The following is an 11,147-nucleotide window of genomic DNA, read 5'->3' as shown; positions in this document are numbered from 1 at the left end:
TGAGAATATAATAGACTGGGAAATGAAAGTGAACATTTGATTGAGTGAAATGTGATGCAAACTCAATAGACTGGGAGTAAAGACAGAATAAATAAAATAGAGGAGAGGGACTAAGATTGAAGCAGATTATTAACTGATACCACAAAACTGATGGTAAGAACATCTGTGCCCATTTGTCTTTGTGGATAAAACTCAGAATCTTCAGCTTCAAGAAAGACTCCTTTGCTACTTGAGCTAAAGGAGTAACTGCACTAATTAATAACATTAGTAGGCATTTATCCTTTATGTTGACCACTCACTTAAGTGGAATACAACAAACTGAGAAAGCAATAACACTCTTCCCTTCAAGGGAAGCTTGTCCTTAGCAAGTAAAGTCTGTGTTTGAAATCTAGTATCTTTCCACCCCACAAGGTAACAAACAGGAGCTTTACACCACCAAAAAGGGGAGATTCCTAATGTTCCAATGTGATATCAACTAGCTTGTAAGTCTTGGAACATCCCAAGATATCAGACTTCAAAGTTATGACATATTTCTTCCCTCCCTAGCTATTTTTTAATTTATAAAATGTAATAAAAAGGTTCTCATTCCTTCTGCTTCTCTAAGGGTAGTTTACATTATTTGAACAATAAACCAAAGCTGAATCAGCAGCAAAAACTCCAGCAAAACCCCTTCCATGATAACTCAAAAGGTAGGGCTTTCCCCACTAGAACTCAACCACCCATAAACCACATTTCCGCTGTCAAACTCACCCTAGTCAGACATGAGGGGAAAGGATGGGCCTTGCATAGTGGCCTGCCAATCAAGAATCCCAAACTACTTCAGACCAAAGATAGTGCTTCTACCACAACTGAAGGCTCCTCATGGAAGAAGCTCTATCACCAACCCCCTCTATGTCAAATAAAAGAGAATACAGCTCATGTGTCTCTGCTGATCAAAGTATGGCAGCAGTCCTCACATAGGAAGGCCCCACACCAGTTGGGGCTTCACAGATTAAAGCCAACATCTCAAAAACCACCCAGAAACTAACAGGCAGGCAGTACACATCATGGAATACTTGTGTTCTGTGCCCTAATTAAAAGTATACCATTTACTAAGTGGGCTGCTGTATTCCGAATCAACTCAAATTTCCAAGTTAACCTGAAGTGTAGCTCCATTGCAAGAATCTAGCCTCAAGATAACAAAGACATAAAACCCTGCAGTCAGACCCACACCCAAGAGAAATGGTTGCAGGTACTCACAGACTGCAAACTTGAGTAACAAATGGCCAATGCACTCACTGAATAGATCATCCTTGTCACAGCATTTGGCTGTTTCCTGCAGGAAACATCACTTTGGTTTTATCTGGACTGAGCTTCAGCCAACTCTCATCCAAGATCCAGCCACTTCGAAACACTAGGGTAGTCTTTCCACAGTTATGGTGCAGTCAGGTGAGACAGTACTACTGAGTTGAGGTGTTGTCAGCATATTGAAAGTGAGTAATTATAGGCTGTCGTGCTAGTTCTTCAATCAGCACCATACACAGATTGAACAAGACAGGAAACAAGATGCAATCTGGTGGAATTCCATGCCATAGCACCCTATGGAGTAAGAGCAATTGTCCCACCTTCTGAGAGCACTTAAGAAAATAATGGAGTCACTCAAGAGTGGCTCCATCTACTCCTACTGCAGTCTACAAACAAATCAATACCCCCCTTTGGTCATCAGTGTCAATGGCTGCCGATACACCTGACAATATCAGCATAGACATCCAGTCTTTGTTCATCCTTAGATCATTTACTAATCCCATCAGCACAATTTCTACCCATATACCAAGATCTGTAGCCAAAACATCAAGGAAGTCTGAGGAATCTAAGCACTTAAATAGTTGTCTCACCACCAGAAACTTCTCTTAACTCATAATAGAAGATGTCATACTGGTCAATAATTAATCAGACTGATAGCATCAAGGGTTGGTTGTGAAGCAAATGTTTCACAGTTGCCTCCTTAAGAGACCACCTGAAGGGAAACATTGACAATTCCCACCAGCAATGGACCCTGTACTTCCTTACTACCCTTTATCATACAGGAAGGACAGGCATCCAGAGGACATGTTTGATTAGTTATAACTTTTTTTTGCCTTCTGAGCACTGTGCAGTGAACTAGTAGCAATGAAGACTGTCCAGCTTTACGAGAGGGGATATGAAAAATAGACATTTTTGTATATCTGTCTAAGACATTTTGAAAATAGATTTTCTTTAAAATACAAGGCATATGCAGAATACTTTGGATGATAGCATGGTATGAGGTTTTTATTGGCACTTCTTCTGGATAACCTGCATACGTCACACATGGCTTATTACTTATGATTAATGTGGCCATTATAAATTGATGCCAATGAAATCCTGTAACTACAGAACATCATCATGCAGTCTCTCTTATATATACACAGAAGTAGGTATATAGCGTTGCTGGCCAAAATCTGAACTGACATTACAAAATCTTTACTGTTCACAATATCAAAATAAAAATCCTTATAATGGACAGTTCTAGCAGGTTCTTCTTATACTACTTACTCTTACTCTCTCCTCCAATTTCTGCATGCCAAGATCTTCAAAAGTGACTTGTTACTTGGGGGGAGGGGCGCGTGGCTCTATTTTTGGGTGCCAAACTTGAGACTTTAAGGGGGCCTGATTTTTGGAAAGTACTGATAACCCATACTCTAGACTTCTCTCTACAGCAAATTAGTGCTTGGCAACTTAGTGTGCTGAAGATTCACATACTGCCTTGCTACGCACTAACTCGCTCTGTAGACAATTCTTCTTCAGACCCCTTAGTATCTACAGATTGAGGCACCCAAAAAATCACAAGTCATTGTTGAAAATGTTGGCCTAAAAATATGGACCGCTTCCATTGACTACAGTGGGCTTTCAATCGAGCCCATACAGAACAAAAATCACAGTACGACAATAACTGTTTTAATAATACTCAAGCTTAAGTAGAAGTGAATTGTAAATGAAAAATAAATATTTATGTATAACAGTCCAAGAAGTACTGACCTAATCTTTCTTTTGCATCTTGATATGTGCAGCTAGGCAATGGATTACCAATATTTATATAAGATGCCCTTTAAAATTAGTACATAGCTTGAATTTAGAAAGGTCAAACGAACAATCTTCATTCTATTCTCAGATAGTTAGTAAAACCTGACCTTCCCTAGTGTGTTATATGTTCTCTACTCTTACAAGATTTAATAAAGGCTGCTCCGTCCATGCAGCTTTCCCACACTTCTCAACAGAAAGTTCTATAACCTGAAGACGTTGGAGGTATTTAAACATAAATTTATGAGACAGGAGTAGACAAACAAAAGATTTAGAGCTAGCAGAGAATTCATTTCAAAACAATGGCTTTTTTATTTATTTCTGTTTTTACAGTGAATCCAAAATCAGAAAACATGTGAGCATCAGTGTACAAATAACTCTCTATTTTGGGGTCCTGAGAAGTTTCAGCAATTGCTTGTAGTGTAATGAATGTTTGTAATTCATTAGATTCTGTTTAAACATGCAAAGCACGCCATGACATCAATGATGTTCTCTTTAACTCAACAAATAGGCTATTACACTTAATATACTCCCAGTTAAGCCAGCATGGTTAAAATAAGTATTTCTTGTATATATTCTAATTTTAAATTGTGTATTCATATTTTAATAAGATTTAAATTAATTGTCACATCCCAGACAAGACCACGCTCTGAAAATTACCCCAATAAGCTTCAGAATCTTTACAGTATACTATCTATATATATCTTCCCCACAAACGTATCTTTGTTTATATAATTTTGCAAATGATAAAATCTAAATAAACTCAAAATTGTCATGGACAGACCCTTCATAGATTTTCAGTTTGTAGCTGTCAATCTTCTTACAGCTGCTATGTAACAAAACAACAGTTCTTTTCTTCATGCAGACAAGCAAATTCAATAAACATTGGTAAAGGTTCTTTTACAAAAGAAAGAAAACCTGGTTTTCTAACAATCTATTAAACCTTTTCTTATTTACTTCTGAACTTCTACATGATTTTTAAATCATTCATGCAAGTTTACATATTTTAATGCCGCATTTAATCAAATATGAATTTTGCAAAACATGAATCTGCTGATTGCTAGACACACATTTTGTTGACAAAAAGTATGATCAAGACTATTAATGAATAAATTCATTAAAAAAGATAGAGGTACTGACTTACTATTCACATTGCATTATAATTTGGAGTCTGGGGAACAGAGAATGCAAGTAGTATGCAAGGATCTAAAAGGGCCATTAAGGGTAGTCAAATTTATATTTCACTTTATCTCAATCAAAATCTGCTTGAAATGGTCCATGTTATTCTAAAAGAACAGCAACAAATGTACAATAGAAAGATCAATGCTGTGTGCAAGAATATACATTCAGTGCTCTAAACTGAGGAGGACAATGCAGATACGATAGAAAGATGGAGACAAACTGAACAGTAGTTAGAAATACTGTTAAAGGTTGAACTAGGGACAGAAAGCTATGATGACAGGCAAACAAAAACATTTAATCAATAAAAATCAATGTGAAAAGGATAATAAAACTAAAAAATGAAAACAGATTGCTACTAAGAAGAGAAATAAATGGGTACATTGATGTGTAATTTATTTGAAGAAAGAGGAAATTCAGAAGTGACTTATAAAATGAAATATAAATATTTTACAGGAGCTAGATGTCTGTTTTATCTATCATCACTTTCCATAATCATAACACCAGTTCTATGTCATGGATTTTCCCTTTGAAATCAAGCTCTGAGTTAGAGGTTTTCATATAACTAACGTGTTTCTCCTGGGGGCTAGAAACTCAGCTTCAGCAGACTGGAGCACTTAGCAAGTCCGTCAAGTACTGTCAAACCAAAATACATTCAAGGCATTAGATATGTTAGAGTCCATTGGGATTTACACCCAGCATCACTTGATGCACATGAACAATTTAGTGTTGAGAGTTGTACCAGTTGTTACCAATTTTTTATCACTAGCATCTTGTTTAGATAAATCAAACCCCCTCTGTGGGGGAAGTAAACAAAGTGACCAGGAGTTGGAATTATAAACAGGAAGGGGAAACTGTATGTGTGAATACACTTACACATTATTTGAAAGGCATATATATATATATGTGATATATGTGCATCAATATTGTATCGATCTATTCTGCTCTGGGTGCACATGCATTAGTGTTAGGAGTAGTTCATGTGGACACCGTGGGGAGAGTACACCTTTAATAGCATGTCTATGATATATGGTAACATCTGAGAAGTGGATAACATCATTAAAAAAATTAGAATTTCTCAGCCCATCAAGTAGAAACTGCTGAGCACTCCAGCTGAGAGAATAATTGGAAAGTGGAAACATCCTGAACGAATTAAACCACGAGAGAAACCAAAGAAGGTAATATAGGTGCAAACACATACACAATGCATAGAAAGAAAAGCACATAGACTGTATTGTACATATTTGTGCTGAGACTTTATACACTAAATCTCGTATAGCAATATTTTAAAATTTAAAAAATTCATTATTAAACTGCCTCCCCCTAAAATGCTTTCACTGGCTATACAGAGGCTTTCACTCATCTGCAAGCGTGTGCTTCCTTTGTACGGTGGGAACAGGCTCTAAGTTTTACGCTCAGAGCCAGTAGCTGTCTGAATAAAGCAGACAACTATGATCATAATCCCTTATCTATCCTGAGATTGTTGTGAGGAAGTCAGTTTTACCCCCAGACCAATCCTTCTCAGCAAAATACAGAACCCTGCCATCTCCTCACGCTTAGAGACCATCAGCAGCGGTCCTGTCTCTCGGCCACTGGCACGGATGGAAATAACACTGCAAAACAATGAGCCAAGAGAAAAGAGACCCACCCAGAGAAATGCAACGAAACCGACCAAACCCAGAGAAAGAAAGGAACCCCCCCCCCCACCAAAACAAAAGCCACGCACTCCTTCTCTCTCACACACAGAGGACTTTTTCCATGCACCGATTTCCCCCCACACACACTTTTTTTTTTTTTTTTTTTTTGCAAATGAAGCAAATCTTTCTACTCACTGACATTACGATCCAGAACCTATGTAACCCCAGAAGGACTGTGTGTGTGTGTGTGTGTGTCTCACCTCCAGACATTTTGCATATAGCTACTCTTTGAAAATAAAGATTAAAAAAAACAACAGGCACAAAAATAAGACACGGGCCAACTCACTCGCTTTCCTTCCCTCTCCCCCAAATCCTGAGGGGCAGCAGCTCCGCGTGCGAGCGATGCTCACCTCCACCCACCCACCCACCCAGGGGATGCCGCGTCTGGGCTGCAGCTCGCAGCCCCCCGCTGGGAAGCGCTCCTGTTTCCCCCGCCTAGGTCAGGGCGCCCGGGGAGTCCAAGAGCGCTGCAGCCGAGCAGGCAGCGCTGTCCCCGGCATGGCAGTCTGCTAGCGAGGCGGATGACTTACTTGGGGCTGCGGCTCGCTCAGGAAACCACCTGCTCCGGGCTCCGCAGGGCTCTGACAGCGATTATAGGGAGGCGGTGCAGGCTCAGCTCCCGGCACGGCAAACTCCCGGGCCGGCTCCCTCCCAGCCCCGGGTGACTCCACCTCAAACCCCACGCCCACCCCCCGCCTCCCGCCACTCCCCGCGCCTAACGCCCCTCCAGCGACCATTGCCTCAGCGCCCCACGCGCGCCTAGTACCGACCTCCCTGCCGTTGAGCGGCCCCCGCACCTCACATGGGTTCCGGCCGCAGCCTCCGCTCTGGAGTGAACCCCAGAGCCTCCTACCGCCCCTCCTCTCCTTCTTCCACCCGACGCCATGCTCAGTCCCCTTCTCCCAGGGTCACCCCATCCTCCAGCCTCTGCCTCCTCCGACCCCGCGCCCCACCACAGAGCCTTTACTTCCTCCACCCCAGCGCCTCTGCCAGCTTCCATCCTCCTCTCTTCACTGGGTGGCTCAGTATGGCCTTCTCCCCCTCATCCCAGTATTTCCTGAAGACCTTACAGCTCAGTCCCACACCAGCTTCTCCACCAGCCATGCATCACTTTTACACCCTCTCCCTTATCCCCAAAGCAGCCCCCATCTCAGACACCCACACTCACACCCCTGTCTTGCAGCTTCTCATACCAAATGTCTCCTCCACCCATGTAGATCCCACCCCTGTGTTTTGCCTCCTACACACAGACCCTGCCAGTACACCTGAGTTGCAGTCTCCCAGGTAGTGCCTCCACAACCACCCCCCAGTTCTATTTCAACCTATTCACTCTTCAGGGTGCTCCACAATGGCAGGCTGTGCCCAGTTTCACCTCTTCCTTAGCTCTTGCTTTTTCTGAACATCAGGGGACTCCTCTCAGTGCTTGTCCTTCCTTCACCCACTCTCTTCCTTGTCCTTCTACCTCTCCTTCCTGTCTGCCACTCTTTCTTGGTTTTGGCCTCTCCATTTACTCTGCCTGTCCCCTTCCAGTTGTTTAGTTTCTGTGCCCTGCCCCCCGTTCCTGAGTTTCTTCCCCTTCCTTGTCTTTCTTAGTCCCCTGTATCTCTACTGCCCTCCCATAAATGCAATCCAATTCAGGGGGCTTTTTTTTTTAATTCTTCTGAGGGTTGGGGACATCCATAATGAAGGTGCATTAACTGCCTGCATTGCCTACATCTTAGGGAATTCAACAGCCTGGCTGACTGAACCAGCTCCCCACCCCCATCCTCTGCTGACACACAAATGCTCTTCAGTAATCAATAAAGCACTGAGTTGGTTTAGCTGTGAGGAAAGATATCAGACAGAGATTTTTCTCTTCAAAATGCACTGTTTTACTTTTTTCACTTTACTTCCTAGCCAAGTTTCCTGTTTAAATTTAAACACAAAGTGCTTCTCTTGGTTTACCCTAAACAGTAAAGAATACTAGATTGGGGCCAAATAATTGATTCCAGTTTGTGTGGATGTTTTCTTTTCTATCTATGCAATAGAGGTCAGGGTTTGAGCAAACTGGTGAATGTCATATAGTTGCACATTGAAAATGTATTTTCTCAGGGTTTTTACACGCATATAAGTCATTGAGGCTTCACAAACATAGGCTGAGTTCTGAATTTTTGGCCAGAGAGAAGAGGACAGGTTTTGCACCATTACCAGTTTTGTAGTAATGTTTTGTGTGTAGGCAGTTTTGCACAGTAAATAACTCAAGATATATCTCAGAGATAGGGTAACTGGCTAAAGCAACATAAAGGTGAGCTTGTTCTTGGACCCTTTTAATTCTTTATAAAAATTATTAAAATATAGTTACGTAGCTGCAGTTACTGTGTAATTAACGTCTGGTCTGAATTTCTTTGTTTTAATGTTATTTCAGAATTTTTTTTAGAAAGATATTTATATGTATGGTATGTATTTGAGTTCAGATCAATTGCTTTTGTGAATAAATGGAGACAGAAGTATATTACTAGATAAATTATTTTGTATAGCAGCATTTATAATTTCTTTAAACAAATTACAGAATGCTTCTTAAGGATAGGTACAATAGAAATTTAGAGGTGGTAGGGACCTTGAGAAGACATCAAGACCAGCCTTCCAATCTGAGGAAGGACTAAGTATACCTAGACCATCTGTGACAGGTGTTTGTCCAGCCTGTTCTTAAAAACCTCTAATGATGGGGAATCCGCAACCTCCGTTGGAAGCCTATTCCAGTGCTTAAATACTTTATAGTTAGGGAAAAATTTCTAATATCTAACCTACATCTCTCTTGCTGCAGGTTAAATCCATTATTTCTTGTCCTACCTCCAGCAGATATGGAGAATAATTGATCGCCATTCTTTTATAAAAGCCCTTAACATCTGAAGACCATTATGGGGTCCAACTTTAGTCTTCTTTTCTCAAAACTAAACATGCCCAGTTATTTTTATCATTATAAAGATGGGAGTGGTTATGCCAAGGAGAAGTAATACTAATGTTGTAATGTCAAAATCATTCTGTGTTAAGCCATTGAGCATTTCCAGTATAAACTAAATGTTTTCCAGAAGCATAAGCAACGTCAGTCTGAGCTGGCTGCTGGTTCACTTAGCAAAAGTCTTTCTTTCTAATCAACTTGTCTCCTGCATGCTCATTATATTGTATCTGGAGTTAGTGCTATGATAGAGCTCTATGTCTTATATCTATATATAGATAAGCACCAGAGGATGGCACTCTAAAATACGTAATATAGTTCCTGAATTTTATCATATTGTCTAGCTCTTAGCACTTTTCATCAGTAGATCTCAAAGCGATTTGCAATGGCATGTATCATTTATCCCTGTTTTACAGATGGAGAAACTGAAGCACAGAGAGGCTAAGTAACTTGCTTAAAGTCACTGAGCAGGCAGGGCCAGGAATACAACCTGAGTTCATGTCCAGTGCTCTGTCCTCTAGGCCACAACAATAAAAATGTGTTGTGTACTGCAAATGGTTTCTAATGTGCAGCTCTTTATGTCGAATCTTAAATCATCTCAAACAAATAATGAACCAGTTACTTCCTTCAAATGTACTGGGTTTGCAAAGGAAGTTAGTAGGAAAATTGTACCTGCTTAAACAATAGTTTGACATTTTTCTATATCTCATTGATGCAGCAGAGACAGACTTTTTTCACATTGTGTTTGGCAATGTTACATGTACTTGTGATTTTGACATAGGAGAAGAAAGAAAACAATGACTATTAGTCAGGGATTATAGATATATTTGTTAGGTACTGTAACCCCATAAAAATGGTACTTATGAGACATTTGTTTTATCCTTGCACTATGAGCCAGTTGATGAATATGTGACTAAAATAAAGACTAAAACTGGAACATGATTTAGGGAATTATGTGACTCCATTTTAAAAACAAACAAAAAACCCCATTCCTTTGTGGAATACAGAATAACGAAGAGGGGCACAGACCACTGTGGAGAAGTGATTTAACTTCAGCCTGAGACATAATAGCCATTTGCAGAATCTGTGTCCTAAGTGTCTCAGTTCAGAGTGAACATCATCTCATCGGGAAACCAGCGTAATCTACAGTTCTGAAATTTGCTGCAGAATTCACCCATCATTGCAGAATCATGTTTCAGAATCTCAACATTCTTTTTTTTTTTTAAATCAAGTTTCTAGTTCCTATGATTGCAAAGATAACCTTTAACATGTGAAGAAATTGTAAAATGATGCCCAATTGAGTTTGTAAAAAGCTTTAAAAATTCCTTGCAAAGATACCAGTAGGCTCAATAGGCCTGATTTTTTACTGACCTTCATCTTGTTTTTTCCATTTGCCCCCTGTGCAAAGTAGATGTAAAATGCTACTATTCTGCTTTGGTAGTGTGTACATACACATGGGGTAAATGATTACACAAGCTGCAAGGATCAGGTCCAATGACTGCAGATTGGTAAATACAGCTAAACATCAGTAGCAAAACTGTATCCTTTAACATGGATAATGGCATAAAATGAAATGTCATTCCAAGAATATATATGACTTCAGATAAGAGAGGACAGAGGTGCAAAGCAAAACTTGCTTCATATTCAAGACAGAAAATAGCAGTAAAAGCAAGTAAAAGCAGCAAGAAACTATTATCTTATTTTAAAATTCAGTATCACTTGATAACTTTCCACATAGTAAATGCTGATGTAGCACTTGTTTTAAGATTAAAAAACTGCCTAGACATGAAGTTAGTTAAAAAAAGATGTTTGCTGCAAATACCACTAGATAGCACAAAAAACAGATATAATGTGACATTTTTCAGATGTTTTCCAAAGCTTAGGATGTCTGAAAAAGAGAACACTACAATAAGTTAGGCAAATCAGTAACTCTAGTGAAGCAGACACCAAGAAAAATTCAATTTTCCTTAACAGATAAAGTAAAAAATGAATTTGATAATATGGAAACCTAGGATATATTTAAAAGGTAGAACAGCTTACAGAATACTTTACTGTAGGGTTATAATTGAAAAGCCAAATAAAGTATAGATATGCATTGATCCATGTGATTTAAATAAAGCCATAAAACATTAACATTCTCTTATGAAAACCATTAAAGAAGCGGGAGCTATGATCTCAGAAGCAAAGATATTCTCAATATTAGATGCAAGAGCTGTATTTTGACAAGTAAAGTTAGATGAATCAAGCTCTAAATTAGT

The sequence above is a fragment of the Eretmochelys imbricata genome, chromosome 10 (genome assembly GCF_965152235.1).
Source record: "Eretmochelys imbricata isolate rEreImb1 chromosome 10, rEreImb1.hap1, whole genome shotgun sequence".
NCBI lineage: Eukaryota > Metazoa > Chordata > Testudines > Cheloniidae > Eretmochelys > Eretmochelys imbricata.
This window is presented reverse-complemented; position numbering follows the sequence as displayed.